The sequence below is a fragment of the Rhodamnia argentea genome, chromosome 3 (genome assembly GCF_020921035.1).
Source record: "Rhodamnia argentea isolate NSW1041297 chromosome 3, ASM2092103v1, whole genome shotgun sequence".
Lineage (NCBI taxonomy): Eukaryota > Viridiplantae > Streptophyta > Magnoliopsida > Myrtales > Myrtaceae > Rhodamnia > Rhodamnia argentea.
The window spans coordinates 4,026,366-4,044,087 of NC_063152.1; the positions used below are offsets into that span (position 1 = coordinate 4,026,366).

Genomic DNA, 17,722 nt, shown 5'->3' on the forward strand with positions numbered 1-17,722 from the left:
CTAAAAATTAATTTAAGTTAATGGATTATTAGGTTAATTAGATGAATTAACTAACCTAATACGAACTCTCCCAAGCCCTACCAATTCGCAACTTAGGTTTGATTTTTAATTTAGAAGCCGCCACTAATCTTTTTTGGTAGGTAGATTAGATACCTAAATAAAGTACGGGAGAATACTTTATTTTCTGCTAACCGAGGTTTAGGGTTCGGGGACTTGGTTATGTTAATTTTTAATTAACACCCTTTCGGTACCAAATTTCATGAAAATGCTTTTTCCTGATTGATGATTTGTGATTTTGATTTCCCTTTTTTGATTTTCGAATTTTCCCTTTTTTTTACTTTTTCGAATTTTTGAATTGAAGCAGATGAATTTGAACAAAATTAAACAACAATGCCCATAATATACCTTTAAATCCGATTTTTCGATAAATCTTCTCATTTCCGAAGATCCGGGCCGGAGCGAGATTTTATCCGCTACATCCTCGAAGATTCGAGCCAGTATGCGGATAAATATATAGAAATACAACGTCCCTTCTCGCCAAAGGGCGGAATACGAATTTCTATATTTAAATCACCATCCCATCCCATAAGATCATGGGCGTGGCGTGTGATTTAATTTTCCGACGGGACTAGGCACCGGGGAGCATACATTATAGGCAGTTTTGTTTAAAGATGTGCAAATATTTATTAAATTTTCAAAAATCCTTAGAGGATTCTAGAATTTTCAAGGAGATAAGCTCCTATTCACAAAGGATATCAACATCTTTTAGGAAAGTTATCTTAAGATTTTCAATGAATATCTTGATAATTATCCTAATTCAAAAAGATATGCTCGATATTTCCGAAAACCTTAAGTTTGATCGAAGATATACTTAAATTTTGAGAAAATGCAAATATCTTATCGGATATGATCAAGATCAAGATTTCTCAAAATAAAACTACCACAAGATATGCTAGGAATTCTAAAAAGATAAGCATGACATCTCAAGATTTATTCAGAAACTTCAAACATGCATGATTAAGCAACAGTCTTTCTTGTAGATATGCTAAAATAATTCAAATAAATCAAATTAGGAAAACAAGATAATCTTAACATTCAAGGGATAGAATTTTACCTTATCTTGCGATTGCGATTTCCTAATTCGAACTTTGTTCAAAGATTGAACACCCAAATCGAAAAGGAGGCCAATCGGATTGCCAAATTTGAATCTCGGACAAGACGTACAGATTGCGGCTCGAACGACGGGAGGAAGCTCACGGCTTTGGTAGTGCTCGGGATCTCAAACAATCAGCTTGGAGTTGAACGGCGATGGGCGGTGCTCGGCTCGGCAGTGGTGTTCACAATGGCGTGCCAAACAATTCGACGACATTCGCCAAGTTTGTATCTCCAGAACCAAAATAACTGGACGTCAATCAAGCAATGATCTGGTGCAACATCAAAGACCCACGTACATGTTGACTTTGCTGACAATTTTGTCTTTTGTCTGGTGTAGGCATGCTTGAGTGGAATTCTCCATAAATCTGCACACGTCTCCCTAGTGTATTGTTCTAACTTTGCTTGACTTATATGAAGTCACAGAACCCATAATAGCATTGTCAGACCAAGATAAAACAAAAGAAAATAGATACAGGATGTAAACTTAATGAGGCCAAATTCTAGTTGCCTTCTTTGACCGTGGACTTCAAGGAAGGAAAGGCACCGCTTGGACTTGATTGAAGAATTGTCACCATGCTGATGTGGTGGCATGAACTTGCTAGATTTGCTACCGAACAAAAAATAGCAGATAACGATCGTGAAGTTTGGATGTCGTTGACGCAGACGTTGTTGGTGGTGTTCGGCACGACTAAATAGTGGCGAACGATGATGGCGAGGGACAGTACGAACAAGGACAGGCTTATGGTCCGACTCGCCGGCTGTGGTGTCTTGTGGCTCTTGGAGGATGTTCAGCCGAGACTTGCTTGAAGAATTGTTTGGAACAGTTATTGAACCTGCAAGATGAGTAAATTCTCGGCCAAAGACAGGTTTATATTGAACGAAAGACTGAAAATACCATTGGAACTCGGCCACAGATCGATTCTGGTCTAGAGTGTAGCTGATGTGGACGAAGCAGCAACTTCTTGTTAAGGATCACAGATTGGCCATCTCGTCGTCACCGAGTCCGCAGCAACAACGACACGCCAAAAGACAACACCTCCCTATCTCCTCACTTTATTTTTACTAATCCATGGCTTCTCTCTCTTGTGGCTGTATATTCTCAATTCTGTGGCCCCCCCAACCCTAGGCATAACACTTGTATTTATAGATAAAAGTGTTCCAAATCAAGTGCCTAAAGTTTCTTAATTTTTGTAAAATAAACCCGGGCTCAAAATATAACTTGAATTAAGTCCTGAAGGGTGCAATTGCACAAATTGATCCTTGAATGAGCTGAAAATTTTGGCCTAGCCATATAGATGGGCTAGTCAAAATTTTCATGTCAATTGTGAGCTTAATTAGGCTTTTTCCAAATAATTAGCATTTTAGATAAAGCCTTTTTTCTAAAATATAAGCTCCAAAATAGTTTTAACTTTTCGGCACATATGTCCATGAATTGCTAAAAAATTTGCCCATCGGTTTAAGTCCAAATCGCCCGACAAATTAAGCTTGATCTTGCACCGCCGATCCGGATAAATGCCGATGCAATGCATGAATGAAAAATGACTTAATTATTTTTATCTAGAACTAAAAGATTAGCTCTAATTTTCTATGCAAAAATGATTGAAAAGTTTAGTCAAAATTTAGGTGTCAACACCCCCTAATCTATGAGGTACCCTGCTAACTACAAGAATTCCCTAGAATTACCATAATGCCCCTAAAAATATTTCTATAAAACTAAGAAAAACCCTTGACTTCTAGAAAATGGAAGGCATGCCCATAAATCTCCTCCGCCTATTGCATCTAGAAAACCTTGTCTTTGACACTTTTCCACTCAATTGAGTGATGCCCTTTGGCACTCTTGACTTGAAATTCTACACTTACCTACTCGAATTCTTCTCTTGGAGCATCGCCTTCCTCGAGGAAGTCCACTTAGTAAGCATTCCATGTATCAAGTTCTGTGTATTGAACCAAGTCGGACAACCGGTTTGGTTGTTATCATGACATTGATAAGTCTCTTGCCGAGTGATGTGAAGTTGAGACATTTGACTAATAGATTGCCATGATCGTTTGCCCTCACGACAAAGGTCTTCAAGTGCTGCAGTTGAAAGAATGAAAACTATGTTCATTTCTTACATTTCATATAAAAAGAGTGATGATAAATTTGAAGTGAATTGCATTGGTGAATGATGCTTATCGGTCTATTTTTGCAACAATGCAAAAGGCTTATAACTTAATCACAAACCTTGCATTCTCGGTGTTCTCTTGTTCGCGTTCGGCAAGATTCCCACTTGACCAATGATGTATATCGAGCATATTAGTCAACAATAAGACTCGTATATGAAGACATGCAATGACAAAATGGTTCAATTGGTTTGAGTAAGCTAAATATCTTGAGAAAATTATCAAAAAATCCTAAACCTTTTGCACTTTTGCTAATTCAGTCATAAACCTTTTAAGTTTGTCAATTCAGTCTTAAACCTTTTTACCTTTAGCCAATTCAGTTCTATTGGCTGCAAAATGCTGACATGGACGCCGGGCATCCTATGTGGCATTGTCGGCATGGATAGATTTTAATAATATTTTATTATTTTTTCGAATTTTTATTTTTTCCTTTTTTTTTTTTCCATGGACTCCATCTTCGCCCGCCTCGGGCTAGGGCTGCTCTCACTTGGGCGGGCATGGGCGTTCCTTGCTGGGTTTCGGCGAGGGTGTCCCTCGACCGAGGCCGGCAAAGGTGGAGGCCGGGAAAGAAATACATAAAAGGAAAAAAAGAAAAAGAAAAACATAAAAAATGAAAAATAAAATTACAAAAAATCAATTGAGACAAATTAATCAAAAGAGATTGGCTGAAACTATCATGAAAAAGTCCTAAATTTGTAATTAGAAAATTGTAGAGAGTCGATTGAGACAAATCAAATCATAAGAGATTGACTGAAATAATCCTAAAAGAGCCTGGCCCTCTCTCACTAAAATTAGAAGCCAAACAAAGAAAGGTTTCGTAGAATTGAAAATAAAAAACAAATGCATTGCTCTCTCTAGAGAAAATCATTATAGGCTAGTTGTAAAGTACATGACAAGTGAAATCTCAGCACTACATTGTCCATATTATAACATTCTTCGACACTTGATAACTTTAATCATTGAAGATCATTATGTCATGATCTCGAGAGGTTAAATTGAGTACATGACTAATCATGTTATCAAAACTACACTATGTTAGTGCTGTTATCCAAGACAGGAATAATTCGCGAGCAACTTCACTAATGAACCAGATCAAGTATATTGTCCCCTAAAAACTCATCAACTAATTCTCCAACTAAGAAAAGCAATCATACCTCATTGTTACCCACTTTCCGCAATAGGAAATATATCATACCAAACAAAATTTGCTCCAAGTATGCACACGTATAGCTGAATGAGGTTTGGTGTCGAAACTCTCGGATTAGTGAAAAGCGGCCTCGGGTACGGGCGGCCCATAATCCCGAAATGTGCTGAATGCGCTCATCGTTGACCATGGACGGTGTGAAAAATCCCGGATAAGTGAAAAGCAGCTCGAGATATTGGGCCGACGTATAATCCTTGGCCGATGTTTCGAGCTCTACTTTAGATGGGAAAGGATAAAGGCGAGCAAACTGCATGGAACGAGTATACACCAAGATATGAAGATAGGTGATGCATCTATAGGGTCCACCGAAGGTTGACTAGTTTATATGAAACAGTTTATACACCCAAGTTCGTGTCAATCGGTCTCTACAATCATGAACGTGAGTGCACAATAATTATTGAAGAACACAAGCTAAGATACTTCGTAGTTTTAGTCAATCGAACCGGAGTCAATGCCAATGACTATTTCACTATTGTCACAGCCCGAGAGAGGGAGATCGGAGATTCCTACTCCGAGCACCTTAAGCTAGGGAAGTCGGAACCGGTCGAGATGATGATCCTAGACAATTGCTTCGCAATCGAATGGCTCCGCATCATGGGTGAAATAGTAATAGCGGGCCTAGATGATATGATCAAGAATTCGTCGGGGTTGACAATGTCGGTGTTCATGGATTTTGTCCTGCTTGAAAACCAAACCCCGCTCATCATCCTCCATATCCAATACTATTTATCAAAGGCTCTAGTGAAACCTCATGGTCTCACCAATTTGATTTTCATAGTTTTCAACTTTGGATTCCAAAGGTCGGTTGGAGACCTGATACAATACAGCAAACTCTCCAGTTCGTGATACTTGCACGATCTACTCCATGATTGCTTTGCCTGTTTACCCCTGAATCACTCGAGGTCATCGTACTACGAGCACCTTGAACTAATTCACTATGCACAGAAGCTCAAGGACGTTGGCATCAAGTTCAAGTCGAGGACGAGCAACAACTTTCCGAACGTTTGCTTCACTAATAGAGTCCTCGAAGTGCCCTATGTAGCTCTAGACGATATGAGAATCTCTTTCCTTTCCAACTACGCCATAGACCTCCACTAATTGCTTCTAGAAAGTCAATCGCTCATCGTCCTAGGGTGTCTCATAGCTCTAGACGATATGACAATCTCTTTCCATTCCTGTGTCTTTCTACTACCGGAAAGAAGGTTATTTTTGCTCTCTATAAGGATCATCTTTCATTTTAGCCTCAATCTTAATTTTCATCCTTTTGGGATACATGTTCGGAAAAATTTGTTATAAATACTTCATAACTAGAAATGATGTTGAGAATTTTTACTCATACGTTCAATGTTTGGCCATCAAGATTCGTTATGAAAGGTAGTTTTCTCAAACTTAGCGGCAACATGCGTAACAAGAGTGGTGAAGGAATGATCATTTGTGAAAATGTAAGGAGATAAATGGTGTTTAATGGTTGATTAATACTATGGAATGGATTAACATACTTTAACATGATGATTTGTGCATGGATTTGGATGATTAGTTAAGTTTTGGTGCATGCTCACATATTTTTCATGTCTAAACGTCAAAATTAGACAAAGTGATACTCTAGAATTTTGTAAACGACTTCAAGATCTTCGATTTGATATATTATAGCATGAAAATAGACATTAGTTACTATATAAAACGGGTGCCATGGTGTGAGACATGAATCTGTGATTTCATTGTTTTGAATACGGTGATATGTTTTTTTGATACGACATTTACTATTTCGTGATTTTCTATGATTTTTTCTAGATCTTATTTCATAAAATCCTCTTCATGAAAACCATTCAGAATATCTTGATGCATAACATATAAACAATTTAAAAATATTTATGCATGTTTCTTATTTTTAATGTATTTTAAAGTTTCCGGTTAATCTGTGAATATTCTTGAGTTAGAATGTTGATGTCTACTTTAGATTCTAATTATCTTACATTTAGAGTCTTCTTTTGAAGAAACATATAAAATGAAAGTTGTTCGTTAACGTCTTATGTAGTGTACTAGAAAGTTTGATGCATTAATCCTGAGATTTGAGTGCCCATTTGAGCATAATACCGAAGTATGCTTATTATGTGGAAATTGCTTATTTGCTACTGAGCTTCTGTGAAAAATGATTTTCCATAAGTAGATGGAGACCTTTTTAATAAAAATTCAAAACATGAAACTTGTCAAGGACACATTTTCACATTTGTATAAAAAATATCAGAATTTTTGCATCCATTTTACTATTTTTTCTGTAGTTTATGATCATCGGTTTTGCTTTGAGCATGTTTCTGAATAGTATGATCAAATTTGTCAATTTTCGTATCAATGCATTGGCAAATAAAAATAATAGTCATCATGAAGTTCAATCAACATGTATTAAGCTTTCCTTGAGTTCTTGAATCATTGCAATTTGGCCTTATCTTCATTAGTAACCGTACCTAAACATAATCAGCTTGATTTCATAAGTGCGATTCTGTTTTGTAAAACCATTAGCAAAAACTCATTATGTCTAGCTTCTTTGGAGCTTGAGCGTGTTAAATTTTTTAATTTCCATCTCCTTGTGTTTTTCAAGTGAAGTAATGTCGACCTAGTTTTTCTTGAAAATTCATAGTTCTTAGCATTTTCACATCATTTGATTTATAAACTGAATTATCTAAATTGTGCACAAGGACCTCGGTAGTAAAATGCTTAGTTAAGTATATTTAAGATCACGCTACTTGTAGAAAAGGTATATGTGAAACCATTCTACAATTTGATTTCATTTATATGCTCGGTTTACAAGAGAGAAGGTTCGTGAAGGGATTGGTAGAATGAGAATAGAAGCCCAACACTAGGCTGCTGAAGGTTCGTCGAAGCATTTGGCCGCTAAGATGCTCTCTTTCGGTGTCCTGTTTAATAGGCTGTCTGGGGTCCATTTAATCGCTTAATCTTGATGGTTATTGGACATGGTATTATAAGACCTACGTCAATCGATAGTCATTGAGAAACAAGTGTGTATTCTAGTATATCTCGTCGATTTTTTACCATATGTAAGCATCTTTGAGCGTAGTTGATATAACATAGGGAAGCTCGGATACTCGGAAACAATCTAAAACAAATTTTTATCTCCTAGTTAATCTTGCAGAGTGATAATTGGAATTCTTGGTAAAACGAAATTACCATTACCTGTTAGGTTAAGCATTTTTGCATCCTTTTGTCCCTTTACGGAGGTTAGGACCAAATAGTCTAGGGTCTAGCTTTATTTTGGGCGAAAGTATATTATTTAGGTGAAATCTCAATATATTAGTTTCAACAAACTTCATAAGATTATAATGTGGAAGTTTACTACTCCTCTACTATAAAAAGAAAAAGTATTTTTCTACCATAGATTACCCGCTAGATTTCCAAGAAGTTAGCAATTACTTATGTCATTTATGATCAACTTCAATGCAATAGGAGCATTGATTGGTTGTAGGACATGTTTCCTTCATTTTTTTGTTGTAATGTTTATAGATAACAACCGGAAAAACTGGCATGAGGAAAGAGCCATTTCCTCCGACTCACCATAGAGAAATGAGCATTGTGGACTCAGAGAGAAAACCATTCACCACTGTTTTCAATCACCAACCAAAGCCATTTCCAACTCCACTAGAGAGGTAATCTCGTCGTTTTTTCTCTCTCTCTCTCTCTCTCTCTCTCTCTCTCTCTCTCTCTGCGTCGATTCTTCACTTCCCAACCAAATTACAACTATCTTATGTTGGCTAAATTGTGCACATCCGTCGACTCTTTGGTCCTTGGGTAAAGAGAAGCGTCGTGCTTAATAATCATCGGGATGAAGTTTTTTTTGCACGCAAAGAATTAAGTTACCTGCTTGATTGCCCAAACTGTTACTTTTCTTGTTTTATATCCGATTTTGATTTTTTTTTATAATATAAGGGATTTTATTATTTGGGGAGTCAACGGGGCAATATGTTTCTTCTCCTGTTTTTCACAATTTGTCTAGGTGTGATGAAGGAATATGTCTCTTCACCTCGCCTTTTTGTCTCGCTGATCTTTACGTTCTACGTGGTCGAGTGACCAAATAGTCTCGAGTCTAGCTTTATTTTGGGGGCAAAGTATATTATTTAATTGAAATCATGGGATATTTGTTTCAACAAACTTGATGTGATCGGAATGTGGAAGTTTGTCACTCCTCTTCTATGCATCTATACAAGGAAAAAGTATTCCTCTACCATGTGTTACCTACTAGACGTCTAAGAAATTAGTGATTACTTTGTTATGTATGATCCACTTCAATGTAGTACGAGCATTGATAGGTTGTAAGAGTTATTTAGACCCCAAAGTGTCCGGCTTGTTCCCTTCAATTTTTTTGTTGTGATGCTTATATGTAACTATCAAATAAACAAGCTTGAGGAAAAAGCATGATAACTAAGATGTTTATGCCTTTCTATATACATTGTACATGTTAAACAAAAAACATAATTATGAATAATTATTTTTGCAATCTTGAGGTTCTTTTTTGCAAAATCATCGGAAAAAACTCATTATGTCCGGCTTCTTTGGAGCTTAAGCATGTTAAATTTTTTAATTTCTATCTCCACTATGTTTTCAAGTGAAGTAATATTGGTCTAGCTTTTTCTTGAAAATTCATAGTTCTTGGCATTTTCACCTTATTTGATTTATAAACCGAATTATCTAAATTGTGCACAAGTCCCCCAGCCATAAGATGTTTAGTTAAGTATATTTAAGAACACACTACTTATAGAAAAATATATACATGAGACCACTCTACAATTTGATTTCCTTTATATGCTCGATTTACATGAGAGAAGGTTCGCGAATGGTGCCCCAAGTCCCCCAAACTGAATTATTTTGTAAACAACTCCAAGATCTTCGATTTGATATATTATAGCATGAAAATAGATATTAGTTACTATATAAAAAGGGTGTCATGGTGTGAGACATGAATCTGTGATTTCATTGTTTTGAATCTGATGATATGTTTTTTTGATCCGACATTTACTATTTCGTGATTTTCTATGATTTTTTCTAGATCTTATTTCATAAAATCCTCTTTATGAAAACCGTTCAGAATATCTTGATGCATAACATATAAACAATTTAAATATATTCATGCATGTTTTTTATTTTTAATGTATTTTAAGGTTTCCGGTTAATCTATGAATATTCTTGAGTCGGAATGTTGATGTCTATTTTAGATTCTAATTATCTTACATTTAGGGTCTTCTTTTGAAGAAACATATAAAATGAAAGTTGTTCGTTAACATCTTATTTAGTGTACTAGAAATTTTGATGCATTAATCCTGAGATTTGAGTGCCCATTTGAGCATAATATCGAAGTATGCATGTTATGTGGAAATTGCTTATTTGCTACTGAGCTTCTGTGAAAAATGATTTTCCATAAGTAGATGGAGACCTTTTTAATAAAAATTCAAAACATGAAACTTGTCAAGGACACATTTTCACATTTGTATAAAAAATATCAGAATTTTTGCATCCATTTTACTATTTTTTACGTAGTTTATGATCATCGGTTTTGCTCTGAGCATGTTTTTGAATAGTATGATCAAATTTGTCAATTTTCGTATCAATACATTGGCAAATAAAAATAATAGTCATCATGAAGTTCAATCAACATGTATTAAGCTTTCCTTGAGTTCTTGAATCATTGCAATTTGGCCTTATCTTCATTAGTAACCGTACCTAAACATAATCGACTTGATTTCATAAGTGAGATTCTATTTTGTAATGAGAAGATAAGCCCAACACCAGGCTCTTGAAGGTTTACTAAGGCGTTTTGTTGCTAAGATGCTCTCTTTCAGTGTCTTGTTTAATAGGCCATCCTGGGGTCCCTTTAATTGCTTAATCTTGATGGTTATTGGACATGGTCCTATAAGACCTACGTCAATCGATAGTTATTGAGAAAGAAGTGTGTATTCTAGTATGTCTCGTTAATTTTCTACCATATGTAAGCATCTTTGAGCGTAGTTGACATAACATGGAGAAGCTTTGATACTCATAAACAATCTAAAACAAAGTTTTGTCTCCTGGTTAATCTCACAGAGTGACAATTGGAATTATTGGTAAAACGAAATTACCATTATCTTTTTAGTTAAGCATTTTGCATCCTTATGTCCTTTTACAGTGGGGAGGACCAAATAGTTTAGGGTCTAGCTTTATTTTGGGCGAAAATGTATTTTCAAGTTGAAGTCTTAGGATATTTGTTTCAACAAACTTCATAAGATTAGATTGTGGAGTTTACTACTTCTCTACTATAAAGGGAAAAAGTATTTCTCTACCATGTGTTACCTGTTAGATTTCCAAGAAGTTAGCAATTGCTTGTGTCATTTATGATCAACTTTAATGCAATAGAAGCATTGATAGGTTGTAGGATATGTTCCCTTCATTTTTTGTTGTAATGCTTATAGATAATTATCGAATAAACCGGCATGAGAAAAGAGCCGGGAAAAGTACACTAGAAGTGCCATAAATTTTGCACGGGATTCACTTGAGTGCCATAACTTTCAAAACGTTCACTTAAGTGCCATAACTTTTAAAAATTGTTCACTTGAGTGCCATGTTGACGTGGTAGTCGAAAAAGCTGACGTGGCGGTCGGGAAAGTTACTGTAGACGCTAAAAAAGTTATTGTAGCATGCCGGAAAAGTTTCTGTAGATGCTAGAAAGATGACGTGGCACGCCGGAAAAGTTATTGTAGTACTCAAGTGAACGATTTTTGAAAGTTATGGCACTTAAATGAACGTTTTAAAAGTTATGGCACTCAAGTGAACGTCGTACACAAGTTATGGCACTTCTAGTGTACTTTTCCCGAAAAGAGCCATTTTCCTCCGACTCACCATAGAGAAATGAGCATTTCGGACTCAGAGAGAAAATCATCCATCACGTTTTTCAATCACCAACCAAAGCCATTTCCAACTCTCTTGGAGAGGTAATCTCGTTGTGCTCTCTCTCTCTCTCTCTCTCTCTCTCTCTCTCTCTATATGCACCGAGTCTTCACTTTCCAACCAAATTACAACTATCTTATGTTGGCTAGATTGTGCGCATCCGTCTTCACTTTCCAACCAAATTACAACTATCTTATGTTGGCTAGATTGTGCGCATCCGTCGACTCTTTGGTCCTTGGGTAGAGAGAAGCGCCATGCTCAATAATCGGCGCGATAAATCCTTTTTGCACGCAAAGAAATAGGTTACTTGCTTAATTGCCCAGATTGTTACTTTTCTTGTTTTATATTCGATTTTAATTTTTCTTTTATAATATAAGGGATTTTAGTATCTAGGGCATCAATGGGGCAATGCGTTTCTTCTCCTGTTTGTCACGGTTTATCTAGGTGTGATGAGGGAATATGTCTCTTCACCTACTCTTTTTGGCTCGCTGATCTTCTTGTTCTACGTGGTCGAAGGACCAAATAGTTTCGGATCTAGCTTTATTTTGGGGGCGAAATATATTATCTAATTGAAGTCATGGGATATTTCTTTCAACAAACTTGTGAGATCGGTATGTGGAAGTTTGTCACTCCTCTTCTATGCATCTATACAAGGAAAAAGTATTTCTCTACCATGTGTCACCTACTAGATGTCCAAGAAATTAGTAATTACTTTATTATGTATGATCAACTTCAATGCAGTAGGAGCATTGATAGGTTGTAGGAGTTGTTTAGACCCCAAAGTGTCTAGCTTGTTCCCTTCAATTTTTTTGTTGTGATGCTTATATGTAACTATCAAATAAACAATGTTTATGCCTTTCCATACACATTGTACATGTTGAACGAAAAACATAATTATGAATAATTGTTTTTGCAATCTTGAGGTTCTTTTTTGCAAAACCATCGAAAAAAACTTATTATGTCCGGCTTCTTTGGAGCTTGAGCATGTTAAATTTTTTAATTTCTATCTCCACCGGTTTTTCAAGTGAAGTAATATTGGCCTAGCTTTTTCTTGAAAATTCATAGTTCTTGGCATTTTCACCTCATTGGATTTATAAACTGAATTATCTAAATTGTGCACAAGTCCCCCAGTTGTAAGATGCTTAGTTAAGTATATTTAAGAACACGCTACCTATAGAAAAAGGTATATGTGAAACCACTTTATAATTTGATTTCTTTTATATGCTCGGTTCACAAGAGAGAAGGTTCGCAAAGGGATTGGTAGAACGAGAAGAGAAGCCCAACACTAGGCTGCTGAAGGTTCACTGAGGCATTTGGTTGCTAAGATGCTCTCTTTCGGTGTCCTGTTTAATGGGCTGTCCGGGGTCCATTTAACTGTTTAATCTTGATGGTTATTGGACATGGTATTATAAGACCTACGTCAATCGATAGTTATTGAGAAACAAGTGTGTATTCTAGTATGTCTTGTCATAGGGAAGCTTGGATACTCAAAAACAATCTAAAACAAAGTTTTATCTCATGGTTAATCTTGCAGAGTGACAATTGAAATTCTTGGTAAAACGAAATTACCATTACTCGTTTAGTTAAGCATTTTTGCATCTTTATGTCCTTTTACGGAGGGGAGGACCAAATAATCTACGGTCTAGCTTTATTTTGGGTGAAAGTGTATTATCTAGTTGAAGTCTTGGGATATTTGTTTCAACAAACTTCATAAGATTATAATGTGGAAGTTTACTACTCTTCTATTATAAAAGGAAAAAGTATTTCTCTACCATGTGTTACTTGCTAGATTTCCAAGAAGTTAGCAATGGCTTATATCATTTATGATCAACTTCAATGCAATAAGAGCATTCATAGGTTGTTGGACATGTTCCCTTCATTTTATGTTGTAATGCTTATAGATAACTACCGAATAGTTTGGCATGAGGAAAGAGCATGATAACTAAGATATTTATGCCTTTCCTTGAAACACATTGTACATGTTGAATGGCAAACATTATTATGAATGAATGCTTCTACAATCTTGAGATTCTTTTTTGCAAAACCATTATAAAAAAAAAAAAAAAAAAAAGGCAAGATTCAGCCTGTTGGGGCGGTGGTGGTATTCCGAGCGTGATCGGAAACCGCATAATCCCGAGAATCTTGAGGTTGCGACATCCAAAGATTTCCAGCATACCGGCAGAGATCCACCAACTTTCCAATCTTTTAGACACTCGATTTACTTCAACAGTTGCCAAGGCTTTCCTCTAGCATTATGGTTTTGCTTGCATGTAGATGATGAACTGAAGTCGTCGCATCCGCCATAGCCGGAAAGCAATGCCACTTGGAATGAAGACTAGGCTCTAGAGACCATGGAGAAATGATGGCCTTTCCCATTTACCTCATATGCATTTGCATGATCTAGCATGTCTATAAGATCGGAGAACATTTGCTTGCAATTTTTCTTACGAGCGTGCGTCTATGTCTTTCTCCCGACTCTAACTTTCACATGAGCACACCGGCACTATCGCTTCTTTTGTACATGCATTGCGGTGTTATCCACGAAGGGACTTTGAAAGTTCAAAATCCAACATCTCCCGCTCGCTCGAACACGATGGGTTTGACTTGCTATTTCCATGCTTTATATAGCTCATCATTAGCAAGAATTTCTTGGCATGTCAATCGGTCATGCGTACCCTCGGAGTACACCTGCGTTAAACTTACTATGCATTGTTAAAGGTTTCATACAAGTAGCAATAAATAATCCAGCCATGGCATAGATTTAATTCATTACATCAAGAAAAACACATTTAATCACTCGGAAAAACATGATTGACTCTATCATATATTCACAATCTAGTCATAAAAGTTCAAATTGATTGTAAAAACAGACAATTATTCTATAACCAATTATGACATGTTGGACCGGACCAATAATATATATATTATGACATGTTGAAGGATTGTACGGGAAACACTTGTCGTAGGGACTTCCATGACAGCTCGTAGGATAGGACCTCCAATCAAGCGGAACCAAAAAACAGATGCTTTGAAGATTTTCATGGACGAAAGTGGCAAATTTATGAAGACCCTTCGGTAGTGATGTCCAAAGCGTCCTAAGTTTATACGAGACCTGCAATTTGGGCCACCGAAGAAGAAGACATCTCGGAAAACCTTAGTCGCGACATCGGCAAAGATCTTCAAGATCAAGTGAACCATGAATTGGAACCGCCTCTTCACCATAGAATAGCGTTACTAGAAGCTCGATGGTCCAAATGAAGCTCATAGCGGACGAGAGATATGTGTGTAATCGAATCATTGAATTCGCGGCGATGAACTTCAACACGCCGTGGTCAATCCTCCAAAGACAACTCTAGGAAATACACTTCCAACCTTGGCAATCCATCTTTTCTCCGCAACAATTACACCGGAGACTCATTTGACTATGGATGTCCTAACATACTTGACTAGGAAGACCATCGAGATTTAAAACCTTAACAAGAAAGGACATTTCTTTGGATTTGATCTCACTGTTACCTGAAATTTGAAAATCCAAACATCACTAGATAGTACTGTTCAATTGGATTTAGGTCGGCCGATTAAACACACGCGCCATGCTTCCCGACAACGCATAGCATAAGCCATCATGGTCATGACCGATAGAATCGAGACGACCAAACCAACACATGATCGAACACTCAATCGACCCCTCGGCCAATTCTCGGGCAAAGAAGGTATCACAATTATTCCTTGGAGACTCATCGTTCCCTCATCTACTCACATTTTGGACGCGATAGTTATATCATCAAACAGTCGGAGAACGAACAAGCAGATAGAAAAACACTCTTACGAAGCCAACGCAACCGACGAAAAGTACTTAGATAAGCACTTCCATGGGTTACCCCACCTTGTTGACCATGTAAGATGTATAAGAGTTGCATGTTATCTTCTCTTTAAATTACGGTATTCTGGCCGTAGGAACCAGTTGCCAACATTTCGGTATAAGCTGGAGAGAAAGCAATGGCAAATGTAATACCTGCACAAAAGCAATAGAAAGTGAGATACTCAATTCTATTTCCATTTTATCTTCTTTGTTTCCTCCTTCAAGTGTTGAGTGCTACTCAAAATCTTTACAGGGGCGATGCACGTCAACGGGAGCAGAGGATGTTGGTTGAAACTTTAGTAGACTTAAAATGCTATAAACCTTACATAAAGAATATAGCTCCAACAAACCAAATCATCTATGATAACCGTAAAAACCACTCAGCAACCAAACACCGACATTCCGAAATTCGGGTAGCAGAGCATAACCTACATCACAAAATACCGATCTCTTTCGACAATAGAAGGTAAAGCAATGCATGATTTCAAATGGGAAGGGGAATTAGAGGGGACCATTGACATGAGGGAAAAATTTACGAGTCTTCAAAATTCAATGTTAACCTTAATTGTTCCTCACAGGATTAATGTAATTGGAAATGCAGCTGTAATTTCCATCCACAAGACCAAAAGCCCTGTATGTGCAACGTAGCTGCAATGTCAAGACAATTCAAACCGAAGTTGCACGAAGAAGATTGCAAAGGAGAAGCTAAGGGGTATGCGGACAATAGACTAGCTACAAAGCATGTCTAAGATGTGTGATAAACTCGGGGTCCACAACTTCGGTGTACCCCTAATAAAGTCTCCTTAGAGTTCCTGAAACCTCCAACCTAAACAATTCTAGCCTATCCAGTAGCAGCATCCCAGGCATGGATTGGATGATCGCGAGAAGTTGACGCGAATACACGGCTTACCGGATCCGCAATATGAAAAACATCCATACTCAATTCAAGATGTGGCTAATTAACGTAAGAGGAATAATTATAGCTGAAAATATAACCATAATACGTAAAAGAAGAGGAAAAACTTAACGAGACAACCTGTAACATACATGTAAGTGTACCAACAGAAATCATAAGTCGATTCGGTGAATACCGGAAGATGTACTTTGTTTGGTACCAGGATAATCTAAGAATAACATCCTTTTTAAACAGACTTGAGAAATAAAGCGAGATATAAGAATTAAAGAATTTATGTATAATTCGGTGTATGTAAATAAGAGTACATGGAGCTTATAGGCTTTATTAGGCAAATTTAGTGACTTTAACTCTTTGTGTTTTTTTAAAACGATCTGCCTTATTTTGCGGGCTTCCGGAATCACGTTTTTTATTAATATTTGGTGGGTGTTGACACTAAGTGATTGTTTTTAAAAATTGCACTTAATGATCGTTTTTAAAAGTTGGCACTTGTGATCTTTTGAGTTTTGGCTGGATGTTTTAAAATTTTGCTTGTGATCTTTGAAGTTTTAGTTGGCCAGTTTACTTGTGTCTTAGGCTTTATTAGAAGACTATAGTGAAAGTAATAAGATAAATATTATACCAAATATAATGAATTCAAAAAAGATATATGCATAAGCTTAAAATATATCCAAAATCAAGTGAATATCATAATTATCATATCATGTAATGTTACATCGATTTCTATTCATACATCATACGCCATTGTTGAACAAGATTTGATAGTTATAGGTCATGGACAGACAAAGACTAATGATTTCACAATTTGTTTTGGTTTTGGGAAATGCTGAACCAAATCGTGCCGTGAGATACTGTTTAGTTTCGATTGCTAATAAAAAATCACCTTTGACCTAAACACACTAATATTGACCTCTTTCCTTGAGAGGTTCATACATCTAGAGTAAAACTAAACAAGATAAAGATCGGGGGACAATGCAGCAAGATCATTTTCAGCTCGTTCATCCACGGGATAATAACACAAATAGTCCTTGAACTTTGATTTAACGTGCAATGCAGTCTTTGAATTTTTAATTTATTCAATATGATTCCTGAACTTTAGGCTAATATTCAATGTGGTCCCCGGACTTTTGGTAAATATTTAATATAGTCTTTGAATTATATGAGTTCAACATAGTCATTCCATTAATTTAACATCAAGGATAATAATAAACATTTTCATATAATTCACGAACTAAATTGAACATATAATAAAAATTCAGAGATTTATATTGAAAAGATTAAAATTTTAAGTACTACAATATATATTAAATTAAAATTGAGAAATCGTATTAAATGAATTAAAAATTCAGATATCTTGTTATATATTGGATCAAAATTAAGGACCCTTTGTCATTTTCCCTTCATACATACACTCACTATCGAACTTCATCATTTATTAATACGTCCCGTAATTAGGAATATAGCAAGAGAGAGGACTTGGATTCCCCGTGGCCGAGCTGCC

At 36.4% G+C, this 17,722-nt stretch overlaps 1 protein-coding gene across 1 annotated transcript in view; it reads right to left on the bottom strand.

Annotated features, from left to right (window-relative positions):
- Window positions 1–17,722, bottom strand: part of LOC115757071 (cysteine proteinase inhibitor 1-like) — a 73,824-nt gene that overhangs the window by 9,500 nt on the left and 46,602 nt on the right. The window lies entirely within an intron of this gene.